General features: G+C 32.0%; 2 pseudogenes; both read right to left on the bottom strand.

The window, feature by feature from the left end:
• The window catches only part of LOC146929851 (protein FAR1-RELATED SEQUENCE 5-like), a 93,191-nt pseudogene that overhangs the window by 45,842 nt on the left and 31,106 nt on the right, over positions 1–16,243 (bottom strand).
• LOC146929854 (protein FAR1-RELATED SEQUENCE 5-like) lies at positions 12,543–15,223 on the bottom strand (annotated as a pseudogene).

Here is a 16,243-nt window from a genome sequence, read left to right as displayed (position 1 = left end):
ATTCGATGGTATTTGTATTTAAGTCATATTTAAAAAAAAAACCAAATAAATTGATTCTATAGTTATCCATCAAATATTTGTTAGGCTTGTGACCATTATCCGTAATTTTTTTAATAAATTAATTAATTTCATAGTTATCCATGGAAGTTTGTTTCATTGTGATGATCATTATCCATAGTTAATTTTAAAAAATAAATAAATTTTTTTGAAGGAAAAAAAATAAATAAATTAAAATTTACAAAATGACCATTATGCACATAAAATTAAGGAGATCATGAGTTTTAAAGAGGGCGATTATGAAATTTCGCTGTACTTCAACTTTTATATATTGTTAGTAGAAGTAGATTTACTACAACTCATAAGAGAGGGTACCAAAAGCCATAGTACTCACAAGAGTTAACTCGTTTTCGTGATCTAAAATTATAAACTCGCAAGAGTTTACAAGTAAATTATAAAGTTTGACAACTTTGCACTAAACACGTACGTAACCATACGACATTCACAAGTAGCACTTGATGAAATGTCATCGTATTCATTAAACATTTGATACCAACGGTTATGAAAGGACCAAAATTACATAATATGAAATTTTTTATGACCAAAGTTGTGGTTTAACAAAGGGTTAAATATGTTTTTAGTCCTTACAAAATTACAAGTTTTTAAATTTAGTCTCTACAAAGTTTTTATTCATTTTTAGTCCTTGTTTACATTTTATATGGACTATTTGGAGGACTGAAATTATTCATTTTTTTTTTTGTAAAAAAATTTCAAAATAGAGACTTTTTTACAAACTACAATATTATAGAGGATTAAAATTACCATTAAAATTTTATACGGACTAAACTTAAACACTCAAGATTTTGTAGGAATTAAAAACATATTATAACTCTTCAAAAAATGGTGAACCAAAAGTGTGAACGGGATTTATTCTTCTACAACTTTAGCTTGTATAATGGCATTTCTATGAAAGTGTTCTTTGTAACACTGCAAAGCCTTTCTTTGGATCTGATTGCAATCGGGTGATATTAGCTTTTAGTGACATTATTTCTATCTCTTTATTAATCAATCATTTTCTCTCATCTAAAATACAATAATATCACCTATGTTACCAAAAACTATGTCATCCAAGTGAAATCCACTTGAACAGGCCCTGCATTCACACAGTCACGACCCAACATAGAATAGGCATCACCAAATAGTAGAAATTCATTTTTATTTTTTTTAAGAAGTCAAATATTAAAATTCTTATGAGCAAGCATGTTATGTCGACCATATATGTCAAACATTACAAGTCACGTCAAACAATTAGAGAAATAGTAGTATTTCATAGTTTTATAGAGTCTTGCCAATGCAGACACCAGTTAGTACTCTGCATTAGCATTTTTGTATTATTCCAAATGTACAAAAAATAAAATAAACTGATAAAATATTTGTTAATTAAATAAATGAATTCTATTTTCGAACGTACGGTTTTTTTAGCAACAGGACATTTGTTTAGAGAGACGAGAGAGTCTCGAGAAAAAATTCACATCAACCTAGCCACACCAACGACCAAATTTTCCAGCCACCAATCAACATGGAATCCTTCAATAATATTCCATAGAAATGCTTGGATCTTGTTGATCCTAAACCACAAAACACGACCACAAGCCAACCTAAAAAGCAGAAGACGTTGGTTCAAGCTATCACCAACCTTTGTGAAATTCCATTGTCACAGTTACCACAAGCTGTTGTTAATGGAGATAGGCTCGCTATTACTATTCCTAAAGAAGAATATCTTGGTGTAGAAGCATCTAAGTACATTTTCTATAGGAGAATTATTTAAGCAAAAGTTTAAGAGACATTTTGTATTGTTTTCAATCGAGTCATGCAATTATGCTTATTTCATAAACATGATAATTTCATACGAGTTTTGAGTCTTTTATTGATAAATCATGTAATCCGGCAAGCAAAGAGAGAATTTTGTCGGACTATGAAACTCCAGCAGGGTTGATAATGTTGCATGCTTCTGAGAAATGTGTTAGATGTGCATTACAATCTTCTAATTCCTTACTTGAGAATTGGTTCTCCTTTTGAGTGGTGAGAACAATAGTTTTAATGTCAAAGAAAATAGGGTTTGTCGATTGGAACCCTTGGACAACTTCGTCGAGGTTTCAAGTCTCCCGCAATCTCCAAGTGTGATGCGATCCACGTCTCACACGAAATCACTTAAACTTGGTAGTGAAACAGCTGCTGCTATTTGCTGCTATTTGTAACCATACGACATTCACAAGTAGCACTTGATGAAATGTCATCGTATTCATTAAACATTTGATACCAACGGTTATGAAAGGACCAAAATTACATAATATGAAATTTTTTATGACCAAAGTTGTGGTTTAACAAAGGGTTAAATATGTTTTTAGTCCTTACAAAATTACAAGTTTTTAAATTTAGTCTCTACAAAGTTTTTATTCATTTTTAGTCCTTGTTTACATTTTATATGGACTATTTGGAGGACTGAAATTATTCATTTTTTTTTTTGTAAAAAAATTTCAAAATAGAGACTTTTTTACAAACTACAATATTATAGAGGATTAAAATTACCATTAAAATTTTATACGGACTAAACTTAAACACTCAAGATTTTGTAGGAATTAAAAACATATTATAACTCTTCAAAAAATGGTGAACCAAAAGTGTGAACGGGATTTATTCTTCTACAACTTTAGCTTGTATAATGGCATTTCTATGAAAGTGTTCTTTGTAACACTGCAAAGCCTTTCTTTGGATCTGATTGCAATCGGGTGATATTAGCTTTTAGTGACATTATTTCTATCTCTTTATTAATCAATCATTTTCTCTCATCTAAAATACAATAATATCACCTATGTTACCAAAAACTATGTCATCCAAGTGAAATCCACTTGAACAGGCCCTGCATTCACACAGTCACGACCCAACATAGAATAGGCATCACCAAATAGTAGAAATTCATTTTTATTTTTTTTAAGAAGTCAAATATTAAAATTCTTATGAGCAAGCATGTTATGTCGACCATATATGTCAAACATTACAAGTCACGTCAAACAATTAGAGAAATAGTAGTATTTCATAGTTTTATAGAGTCTTGCCAATGCAGACACCAGTTAGTACTCTGCATTAGCATTTTTGTATTATTCCAAATGTACAAAAAATAAAATAAACTGATAAAATATTTGTTAATTAAATAAATGAATTCTATTTTCGAACGTACGGTTTTTTTAGCAACAGGACATTTGTTTAGAGAGACGAGAGAGTCTCGAGAAAAAATTCACATCAACCTAGCCACACCAACGACCAAATTTTCCAGCCACCAATCAACATGGAATCCTTCAATAATATTCCATAGAAATGCTTGGATCTTGTTGATCCTAAACCACAAAACACGACCACAAGCCAACCTAAAAAGCAGAAGACGTTGGTTCAAGCTATCACCAACCTTTGTGAAATTCCATTGTCACAGTTACCACAAGCTGTTGTTAATGGAGATAGGCTCGCTATTACTATTCCTAAAGAAGAATATCTTGGTGTAGAAGCATCTAAGTACATTTTCTATAGGAGAATTATTTAAGCAAAAGTTTAAGAGACATTTTGTATTGTTTTCAATCGAGTCATGCAATTATGCTTATTTCATAAACATGATAATTTCATACGAGTTTTGAGTCTTTTATTGATAAATCATGTAATCCGGCAAGCAAAGAGAGAATTTTGTCGGACTATGAAACTCCAGCAGGGTTGATAATGTTGCATGCTTCTGAGAAATGTGTTAGATGTGCATTACAATCTTCTAATTCCTTACTTGAGAATTGGTTCTCCTTTTGAGTGGTGAGAACAATAGTTTTAATGTCAAAGAAAATAGGGTTTGTCGATTGGAACCCTTGGACAACTTCGTCGAGGTTTCAAGTCTCCCGCAATCTCCAAGTGTGATGCGATCCACGTCTCACACGAAATCACTTAAACTTGGTAGTGAAACAGCTGCTGCTATTTGTGTTTCTCTTGCTTCTCCGATGACTTTCTCAATTTTATCAATGTTAGAGTCGAATAGCAAGTTACATGTATCTACACCACGCATAAAACAACTCACAAGGATTTTATGAAGAACTTGAGAAAGAAGATTAGACTAAGCAACACAAATATATATATATATATATATATATATATATATATATATATATATATATATATATATATATATATATATATATATATACATTCATCTTTTGTGGTATATAAAAAAACAAAACAAATAAAAACAATAAACAAACTAAATCTAATCTAAATTTGGTTCATAAATCGAATAATAAATCATCGAGTAAATAGGCAATTACCCCCCCTGAAATTGTAAGTTTCGTCAATTACCCCCTGAAATTAACAAAACGTCAATTACCCCCCCCCCCCCCCCCCCCCCCCCCCGAAATTGCACGACGTTAATCAATTTACCCCCTTCGTCAAATTTTTCTGTTAGTCAACATGACGTTTTGCAAATACCCCCCCTGAAGTTTTGCACTTATGTGCAAAATGCCCACTAAACTTAAAAATTTATATGTTTTTTTTTCTTATCCTTGACTCAAAAGATATTAAAGACAAACAATTAACGATTATCTTTAATATTTAAGGTTAAAATAATAATATATCCTCTAAAAATAATGCAGAATTAATAACTTCATATTACTTTAGCAAAATGCATGTTTAGTTCAATTTTTAAGATAGAATAATTTTATTCAAACTTATCTTAAGAAACTGCTAGAATTAATTATTCATGAGTAATGCGTGTCTCTAGCTTACTTTGTTGTGAATTGGCGTGTCTCTATTTAAATAAGTCATAAGTTATGGAAAATTGAACAATCAAATGGCATAACAGAAACAAAATAAAATAACAGACCCCTTTAAGAATGAAACAGCAATGTAAAGTATTAAAGTTAACTGTTAATTGTTTGTCTTTAATATTTTTTTAGTTAAGAAAAAAATATAAATTTTCAAGTTTAGGGGGCATTTTGCACATAAGTGCAAAACTTCAGGGGGGTATTTGCAAAACATCATGTTGACTAACAGAAAAATTTGACAGAAGGGGTAAATTGATTAACGTCATGCAATTTCAGGGGGTAATTGACGTTTTGTTAATTTCAGGGGGGTAATTGACGAAACTTACAATTTCAGGGGGGTAATTGCCTATTTACTCATAAATCATCAATGATTACTAACCCTAACTTTGTTGGCTTAACCTAGTTTAACAATTCAATTATTGATTAGATTTTGACATAAACTAATTTGGTTTCTACTCAAAGGATGTGGATCATTGATGGGTGGTTGCAGGGCCGTTCCTATGAAATTTGTGGTCCGGTTCTCGAAATAAAGAGAGGCCTCTAAGAAAAAAAAACTCAATTTTTTTTAAGAGAAAAAAATGTTTATAACGTTTGTTTTGTTTTATTTTTTACGAAAATAATTATAATTTCGTTGTTAGAGCTTTGTCATTTTATACTATAAGTTTGGGCAAAAAAATAACATGAATAACATTAATCTTGGGTGAGAGTTGAACCCAGGAACCATGGGAGGATCAATACAAATTGCAACCACTAGAGTATGTCTGCAAGCTTGAAGATCTTTAAGCGTTAATACTATATACTTATTCCAACCTGCATTATAAAAATAAAAAAAATATTTAGGCCCCCAAATTTTGGAGGCCCGGTTCTGTAGAGCTGCTTGACCCTCCCAGGCTCCGGCTCTGGGTGGTTGTCTATTAAGGTGATGGGAGTAATATATAATGTTTGGGTAGTGGAAGATTCAAGGGTGGAGGTGGTTAATGGAGAAGAAGAGGAAAAGGGTTGATGACACATCGTCTGTGGGGTGTGAAGCGGGACTTTTTGATTTTCTAGCGGAGGAAACTTTTTTCGACGAGGAAAGAAGGGGCTCCGATAAGGAGTTTGACACAGACTCATCCATTTAGTCACGTGATGGTCAACTTGTAGGGTAAACTTTGGGGATTGCTACAAAATGATGGAGATGTGTTTGTGTTTGCTACAAATGGGATGGGCCAGAAAGTAAGCTATTCTCCAAGTTTTATTAATTGTCAGAATAGGGTGGCGATAGCACATGTGCTACTTCAATTTTATACCAAGAAGAAAAGGATACAATAGGTGGAGATGATCAAGAGGATGGTGTTTGAAGACCAAGAAGACATAGGAGTAGAAGAAAATATCCTTCAAAATCTGTGGCTGGATTTTGTGCTTCAAGGTGTGTTCAGGTGGCTAAGCGTGTTATGGAAGGTAAAGCGGGGTAAACGACGTAAAAGGGAGTTCAGTGGCGAGACAAATGAGGTTTCTCTTAGGAAGATGAAGGAGAAGGCAGGTCCAAGTAAAAATGTAGATGGGAGTGATGCACTAGATGGAATCCATCTGGAGGTGGTGTTGCAAGAATTTCCACTGACACCGGCGTCGGGTTGAAGCTACTAGTAGACGAACAAGGGTGTTGCATGTTGGAATCATCTAGCCGAAAGATTGATGGATCACACCATTTAGAGTTAGATGCAAACTGTATTTTTAGTCTTGAAAAGAATGGAGGTTTTTCATTTACAATTGTTGATGAGCCGTTACGTTGGAAGTTGGCCGAATTAGAAGGTGCTCAAGAAATGATTAGTGGAAGTAAGGAGAGAGTTATGAATGATCAATGATTGTGTCGACTTTCAATATTCGAGGATTAGTGGGGAGGTTGAAGTGGAATAAATATAAGGAGTTGATCCGTAACCAACGAATTGATTTTTTAGCAACTCAAGAAACAAAATTAGAGGTTATACCATATAATTTATGTCATCAATTCAGTGAGTTGAAAGGTGAGTGTGTGTAGATATATATAGAAATGAATGATAAGTGCAATTTTTGTGGCAAAAATAACTACATGATTTGAATCAAATAAGTGTGATTCGATTCAGACACGTGAAAAATAGGAAATCTGAAGCTATGAAGATTGATACGAATCAAAAAACATGTGATTTGATTTAGGGATTTTCCAGATGAAGATTGATACGATTCAGAACAGGGTAGGCAAGGAAATGAATCGAATCACTGAAGCCAATATGAAGATTGAATCAAATCAAAGAACATTGATACAAATAAACAAGGGTCGATACAAGGTTAGAGAGCAAGAGTGAATCGAATCAAGGGTTTGCTAGAAAATGTGATTCGAATCATGCGTTATACGAGTCATGTTTTACATAATATGATTGAGAATCACACAAACAACCAAGAACAAAACGGAGACCTCCAATGATTCGATTCATATGGCTTGAAAATATTTTTCAATAAAGCTATACACTAACTTGACACACCTGACACAATGTAGGAACCAAGAACAAGGATTATCAGGTGCTTTAACATATGTTAATCACTATAACTAAATAAATAATAAAAATTATAAAAAATAACTAGAACCTAGCCTAATCAAACATTATCAAAACAAAACAAACCTATCACTAAGGGCACCATAAAAAACCTTATTAAAAAGAGAGAGAAAACCCAATGTAAAAAAATTCTAGTGAAGGAAAAATAATACAATATCCTTTCATATAATATATTCATTTCTCCTCCTCATCCATACAACCATCTCTGAGATGATGAAAACCAATCTTTTCTATCAGTTGTTCAAAAAATTTGTTTTGGAGTGACTTTGTGAAAAGCTCTGCAAGGTTATCACACGAACGAATTTGTTGAATGCTTATATCACCATATTTCTGAAGATCATGAGTGAAAAAGAATTTAGGATAAATATGTTTTGTTCAATCTCCTTTAATGTAACCTTCTTTCAACTGAGCAATGTATGCGGTATTATATTCATAAATAATTGTTGCATTTATTCTTACACTATATAAACCATAAATCTCTTGTACGTGTTGGATTAGAGACCTCAACCAAACACATTTTCGACATCATTACGAGCATCACACAAATAACTTGCATATCTAATACAACAAAGTAAAAAAAATATATCATAACAATGAATAATTATCAAGGTACATTATTGTTCATCAATTAAACTAAAATATGGTACTTCAAGACCAATTAGTTCTTAATTATTTATGACCAATATTATTTTTTCCTACATAACCATTTTAGCACATTGATATATAAACATTGTGATTCACAAATACTCAACTTGTAATCTCAAATAAATATTTACCCTTCCTACATATTTCATCTCAATTTCTTATCTTTGATAAATCAACTTTCAATATCTCTTTAGGAGTTTTCAAATTTATTTTCAAATGGACAAACGAAACCATTTTTATATGTTTCTAAACTTCTATTTGATCAATTAATATATTCGAGAATCTGAATTGTACGCCTCTATAAAGTTAGAGCCCTCGAGGAATTTTATATCAATGTAGCAAATTAGTTATGTAAATATATTGTAACACATCCTTCATATATAGATTGGGTCTTTCATGTGGTGCTAGCCCTAATCAAGTATGATAATGTACTTGAATTCACTTTAGGTGAATATGTGTCATCAAAATTAATAGTAGATTTTCACCAATACTTTTAAAAATAGGTAGAACTGTATATATCAATATTTCATGATTCTCATTTTATTTTGCATCAAATGCGTCTTTCCATTTAATCAATCATTGTATTGTCTATAATCCTCAATACACTTTGATTCATGATCATCATTATCATTTTTTACATATATCTCTATATTTTATGTAAAAACATCGTCAACATTGACTTTATTTCGGTTCCATTGCATTTCATTCATGACTTAGTTTATCGAGATCTTTTTATTTACATAATTTTCAGGTACCTGATTAATTCTGTTGGAACTGGAAGATAAACTATGTTAAAGATATCTTTTGGAATCGTCATATCATTTTTCCGTGGAACCGACTGCTCTACCACGCTTCAGGCGCATTTGAGATTCATTTGTAATATTAGATTGTCTAACATGTACATATATTTCGATATGATCATTGACAACTGATATTTTGTTTGCTTAACTTTGGAAATGAAATCATATTTTGAACTTCTAGTTCATACATATTTATATGATGATCAAGATGAAATAATAATAATAATAATAATTTATTTCTAATGATTCATTTGAACCTATGGTTCATATATTCAACTATTTATTTTTAATATCTAACTTTCTTCCCCCATGTAGTAATATATTGATTCTTCTGGAGCCTTCAATAATTTTAGTAGTGTGAGAAATGCTACTAACATTAGTTTCTTGTATAACCAAGTATAATATATGTTTTTTTAATTGTGTGTGTAGTTGCACTATCAACAAAACACATTTAGATAGTACATTAACACCCACCAATAAAATAAAATAGTTGTGAAAGAGATGACACATTCAGATACTAATTTTTTTTTATGCATTAGATTTTAGAAATTTAAAAATCGAATTCTTGATTCAATGGATCAAATAGTATATTAACTTCAAATTAATAAAAATCTACTGTTTTCGTCCCGCAATATGTGACATGTTTGATCATTTCACACAGATTAAGAAAATTGTAAGGATGAAAGAAAGAGAATGGTATTTTTACTGAATTGCCCCTATTATTATTTTTGAAAGTTCATGTTTTAGTAAATGATTGCTTTCTTTGTTCTATTAGAAACTTTTACTTCTAATAAATGAGCTTTGCAGTAAAGACGACTGTAATATTTTTTGCTCCATATACCAACGCCAATGTAGTTGAAAGGACAATCAAGAACCAATACATACCTTATTTGTTTTACATATACCAATACATGCATATGCCAAAAAAATTGTAATAAACCAAATTATGATTTTCTTTAGTTGTAACGCTAACCACTTTTAATGTACCACTCCAAATGCTTAGCCAAAATTTCAATCTTAGTTTAATTTCCCAGCAAAACGTTAACCATTTTTAATTAACAAACCTATTCATTTAGTTGTAAAGATGCGTAAAATATTTAGCCAAAATTTCAATCTTATTTTAAATTTCCCACCAACTTTAATCTATTAAAACTTTTAATAGTGGTGATAAACATATCATATGTGCAAAAAAAAATGCCTTTGAGAGAAATATATTTAAATGAAAATAATATCAATTCTTATGAAGACAACCAAGATGAAAAAAATATCACATACCCGATTTGAATGTTAGTGTAGAAGAATTAGATATTTGTTTCAATTAATATATTTTGACTTCAACAGTTTAATTTTCATTACCAAGTCATTTTTCTTTCAAAAATGATAATTGGACACGTTAAATATGACACGATACATACACCATTTTTACAAGGATGTGAAATTTCAACATTAAACTAAGGAAAGTTTTGTAAAATCCAATTTATCCTCTTCTTTCCCTATTCTTTGTGGCGGGTTCCCTCTCCATACGAACCTCTTCTCTCTTCTCTCATATCACCTGCAATCGGCAAGTTCTCACTACACCAATGTCGTGCCGCCGCCTTAACCCGACATGTCACTACACCATCCCATTTCAATCGAACCTCTCTCTTATCTCCATTTCTCAGATCGTTGTCCTCTGATTTTTCAGCATGCAAATTGATATAGGTAAATCTCACATTTCCATCTCCTTCATCATGTATGACAATCTCACATTCGGTTCTTTTTACATTCAATTTCATCTGAAACTGTAATGTGTTGATGTTCAATGTGTTTTTCAGTTTTTCTTTTGATGGTTATGGGTATTAAAAAGAAAAAGGTAAAATATTTAATCTCCCTTTGAAACTATATTTCTTTTGTCATTGAACATTGAGTTGATTTGTTTCTTGATTGTGTTTGCCTTTTGCAATGAAAAATGTCTACGAACTCTTCCAATTTCGATTAAACACAATTGAAAACATAGGGTGGTTTGTTGATTTGGTTGTGGTGTTGTTTTTAGTGTTGTGTGGTGTTGTTCAGATCGAATTGTTTTCAACTTTTGGGAGTTTTATGAGCTGCATTTGTTGTGCTTTTGCAGTGAATGTTTTATGCTCAGTTTTCTGCCTAGCGTTATGCGAGTTGGATGCTGCAATGATGGGCTATTGTGGCTTCGCTTTCATATTGTTGCGGATTTGCTTTCCCGCTGTTGTGTGTACCCGTTTCACATGGATTGTTTACCACTGATGTCTTCTTTACATGGATTGGATTATCCGAAACAACACCAATTCAACAAGCTTGTAAACGTTCAAACATAATGAAGGAAATGAGCAGTAAGAAAATTGAAAAGGTTAAATGTCAAGTTGTATGTAGAGAAGAAAGGAATTGAGTATCATTCTTTTGTTGCTGCCATGAAGATTTTTGTTACTTATGTACTTAGGTTTTAGGGAAAAATTGAAGGGTTTATTTGTTACACTTGTTGACCATTTTGTGATTTTCTAAAACAATTATGTAATATTGAACATCATAGTATTTGTATCATAATGGAAATGTATTGTATTATGATAATGGTAATGATTGCTTTCTAAATTTATCGAGTGTCTTCTGTTTATGATTGGTTCGATTTCAGTCTTGTAGTATCTTGCATAACTTAATTCTCTAACCAAGAAAACTAACAACTGCTCCATAAAGCCCAAAAACGTATACAACTATCTCATAATCAGCATTAAAGTGATAGATAAAACACTTCCATACAGGTCTGTCGCGCTCCCAAACCAGTCCAGGACACCAACCAGCCGCCTCCACCAATGCACCAATAAATAATATGATTGCCACAACAACACAACAACAATAGTTCAATGCTGGTACTATTAATAAGGTTGCTGCGGAAACTTGCAAATTAACCAAATCTTTGAAGTGAATACATGATATTTAACAAAAGATTAACAACATCTTTTTACTATGCTTAAGTTTTAAGTTGTGACTATTTTTTCACCTTATATTGATACAAAACACATAAGAAGTGCATACCCATGATATTTCATTGATAAGTCGTATGGAATTTTAGAGTTTTGACATGAACTTTTGACATGAACTTGCAAAATAACATTGCTACCTTATATTGTTCACTAATTTGTCCATTACCACCATCCCATTTCCATGGTTGATAAAGTACATAACAAAATAAAACTTAAATTACATAAGTTAACTAGCATTGTACCTAACGTTAACTTTACAAACATGTTTTAAACATGTTTTCCAAAACAAACAAAAAAACTGAAATCCATGACCATGTATTGACCTTTGTCCCCATGATTTGACCACCAAAAAACATAATATCATTGTTATAAAAGTCTTGTTATATACACACAAAAGAGCCATTTCATCTTCTTAGCAATGAGTGCATTAGCTTTTGTGCAAAAAATATTAGAGCTGTCCATACTAGTTAACTATCGTTGTATTTGCATCTAGCAAATTTCCACCACTTACAACATCAACAAATGATTCAATGAATATGTTGCTGTCAAACTGATTTGTCGCTCTTTCAGAATTTGTTTTCTACAAATTTGGACAAACAGAGAATTAAGATGCAATATCTACATATACATGGTGATTACAAAACTTATAAATAAAATAAAACATACATTAGTTCCTCTGTCGTCACTATGTTTAGGTCATTTCCTTGGCTTTTTAATATCTTTTTTGATTAAAAACTTTTTTCTTTTTGATGGAGGGCGACCTTTACGTTTAATCTGCAATGGACTGTGAATTTCAATACCATTGTTTGGATTTGAGTCATGATTGAAATTTTCTTTAACATTTTCAGTTGTAGCATTCCTGGTGGGTAAATAAGTAAGTCGATATAAAATTTCATGGAGGTCCTTAGACGTGTCTTCAAAAATTGCCGCTACTTCAGCAACCTCGTAAAAATGCTTGCATAACTTGTCAAACCTGTCCATTTGTGGCTTCAATTGTGTCACATAATAACTGCTCTTAATATATGTATGCTTCCTTATGATATTTTTCTTCCATCTAGTTAAAACATACTTCTCTGGTACATTTTTAGCCCTCTCTTGAGCACGCACATATAACACATGTCGACACAAAATACCTCTAAATTCAAACAATGAGCATTCACAACTGAGATCATGGTTTTCTCGATTAAACACAATTTTAAATACATGTTCTTTTGTTCTATCCCCAACTAACACATCATCCAACACATGATACGTGGCAAAACAACCCTCTACATTGTTCAATGAATAAACACAATTCATTTTAGATCTAAATTCATCTTGAAATTGCTCGACTTTGGAGAGCATTATCATATTGTTTCACAAATTGATTTAGACTTGTCGTTGAATTGATATAACCATTAAAGCAAGCATGTATAATCTCACTTTGCTGAGTTGTTGACATATCGGCCAAAAATATTTTCTTAACAAGGTTGGTGCCCATCTATGACGTTCATTATACAATCCACTCAACCAATGATTTTGTTGAAGCTCAGATTTTTTGATGAAGGAACACAATTTCTCTTCAAAATCATCTATTGTGAACGTACCATAAACAACTTCTTTCATTCCAAACTTAATCCTTTTATAATCACCATATCCACTGAGTTTTTTGGCAATTTTTTTCATTATATGCCATAAACACCACCTGTGGTGAGTTGTAGGGAAAACTACATTGATTGCATTTTGCATTACATTGGTCAGTCACAATACCAACATGGGGTTTTCCTAGCATACAACGATGCCATGAATTAAAAAGCCATATAAACGACTCTGTGTCCTCTCTTGATAGAAACCCACATCCAAGTAATGTTGATTGACCATGGTGATTCACACCAACAAAAACAACAAAAGGCATATCATATTTGTTGGCCAAATACCATGTTTAGTCCTTTTAGTTTGATAGAATTTTTAAGTTAGTCCTTCAAGTTTCGAAAGTTTCAATTAGGTCCTTTTAATTTGACAGAATTCACAAGTTAGCCCTTTAAGTTTCAAACGTTTCAAATATGTCATTTTAGTTGGTAAACTATTTCACCGTTACCCATGCTGTCAGTTAATAATTAATTGATGATGATGTAGCCGTTAAGTTGTTGACTTGGATCAAAACGCTACCTTTTAAAAGCTCCATGGTGTCAAAACGTTACATTTAATCGTCATAAATGATCATTCTAGCATTATAAATGCTGTTAATAGTGCTAGAAAGACATTTGTTGTTGTAAATTGTTGTCTTTCTAGCACTATAAATGATCATTTGTGACCATTAAACGTAATGTTTTGACACCCTCGAGCTTTTAAAACACATCATTTTGATCCAAGTCAACAACTTAACGGCTACATCAACATTAGTTAAACGGAGACTGACAATAAGGGTAACTGTGAAATAGTTTATCAACTAAAAGGACCTATTTGAAACTTTTGAAACTTAAAGGACTAACTTGAGAATTCTGTCAAACTAAAAGGACCTAATTGAAACTTTCGAGAATTAAAGGACTAACTTGGGAATTCTGTCAAACTAAAAGGACCAAAAGTGGTATTTGGCCCATATTTGTTGGTCAAATATGTTGTGTTGAAAGGTACAAGATCTCCAAAATCCTCATAAGCAGCCTTACTTCTTGCATCAGCCCAAACGACATTCCTTATATGAAAATCGTCATCCAAATCTATTTCATAGAAGAAATTTGGATTTTGTTCCCTCATTTAACAAAAATAGTTTATCAAGGTCTTGCCATCACCTTCTTTTCCAATTGCACGTCGTTCCTTGTCAGCATAATTTCTCACATTTCTTTCATTAATTGGTACATTTTCCTATCCGCCTGCATCTTTAACAAGTGATTGAAAAGTCTTGTTGATCCTCACACTTGCATCATCATTGATTTAAATTTTCATCCTTACATGCAAGTCCATATTTTTGTTAGCTTTCAACAACCTTGTCTTTCTAGGGCTGGTATGATGAGAATGATTAGGTTCAAATTTTTTAATGTACCACAATCCTTCTTCTTTCAACTTGATACAAATATTAGCATGATAATTTTTTCCCATATTGTCGAACGTGTCTTCAATGTGCATACACTTTTTGTCACTTGAGACCGATCTCTTGTGCATGCAAGAATTAAGTAGCATACCTCCCCATCATTTCCTTTTCTTGATGTTATAATCCTCCACCCAAAACCCTTTCTCAAAGCATATTCTCTATAAAATGATTTAACATCATCTATGCTAGAAAAACACATATTTGTTTTAGGCTCCCAGCATGCATCATCATCTTCAACATTAAAGTTGTCAACTTCTATGCCTTCATCATGAATACTACCACAATCCACAAAAGCATTTGAACTATCCATGAATGTTCAACTATGAGGGCAATTGACACACAAAATCTGCAAAAAAATAACTCAAAATGTAAGTGTGGACTTCGTCCATATAAGCACACATAATGTACCTCACATACTTTGTCATTAGAAAGAAACATCACAACACATCAGAAAAACATAACAAAGGAATATAAGAGAAAAATTGTAATACAAAGGAGGGTATCAAATTATGGGGTATCAGACTTAAGTATTAGCAGTGTCTAAGTCTATAATCATGAAATTAAGCTGAAAAAATTAATATTGAACATATTCATCATATAAAACCTAAATCAATTTCATCATTTAATCAATTAAAAAATTTAGGGTTTGTGATTTGAAATTGGGATGAAAACGAAAGTGATGAAGGAACCGTCTCACCCCATGATATAAATGGAAGAATGAAGTAATGAAATGAGATAATAAATGGGAATAAAACAAAAATTATTTGGGTTTAGGATTTTATTTCCTATCTATTTATGAATCAAACCAACGTTTTCCTTAACTAAGGTAAAACAATAACAACAAGGTACTGAAATTTTAAAAACAAGAATAGAGAAAGGAAAGAACCAGCGCATGAAAACGAGGAGGAACAGTGGAGGAATATGGGGTCACAACGGGAGGTGGAGTGACCGGAAATAACATGAGAGGGTGGCACTGCACAAAGATGAAGGAGTGACGAGAAACTATGAGTGAATTAGAAAGATGGAATGAAAAAGAAACAAGAGGGAAAAAAGAAACGAGGGAAAGATGGCCATAAATAAGAAAGAAGGAAAAGATGAGAAAATAAATAAAAAATATATGTATTAGGTAACAGTAAATATGGTGTCGTATATTTGTCTTTAGTTTTGTGTCCAATTATCATTTTTGTTTTTCTTTTGACTTGAATGATGAGCTATTTATGGAAGATGGTTGTTTTATCTTGGTTTTCGGGTGTCAAACATTGATTACGTTTGAACCTTTTTAACCTTTGATATCTCATTTTTTCTTGGGAAGGGAAAAAATAAGCAAAAC

The sequence above is a fragment of the Medicago sativa genome, chromosome 4 (assembly GCF_051527215.1).
Source record: "Medicago sativa cultivar Bolivia chromosome 4, Bolivia_mono, whole genome shotgun sequence".
Lineage (NCBI taxonomy): Eukaryota > Viridiplantae > Streptophyta > Magnoliopsida > Fabales > Fabaceae > Medicago > Medicago sativa.
Note: the sequence above shows the minus strand (reverse complement) of the source record. Positions and strands in the feature narration are given on the sequence as shown.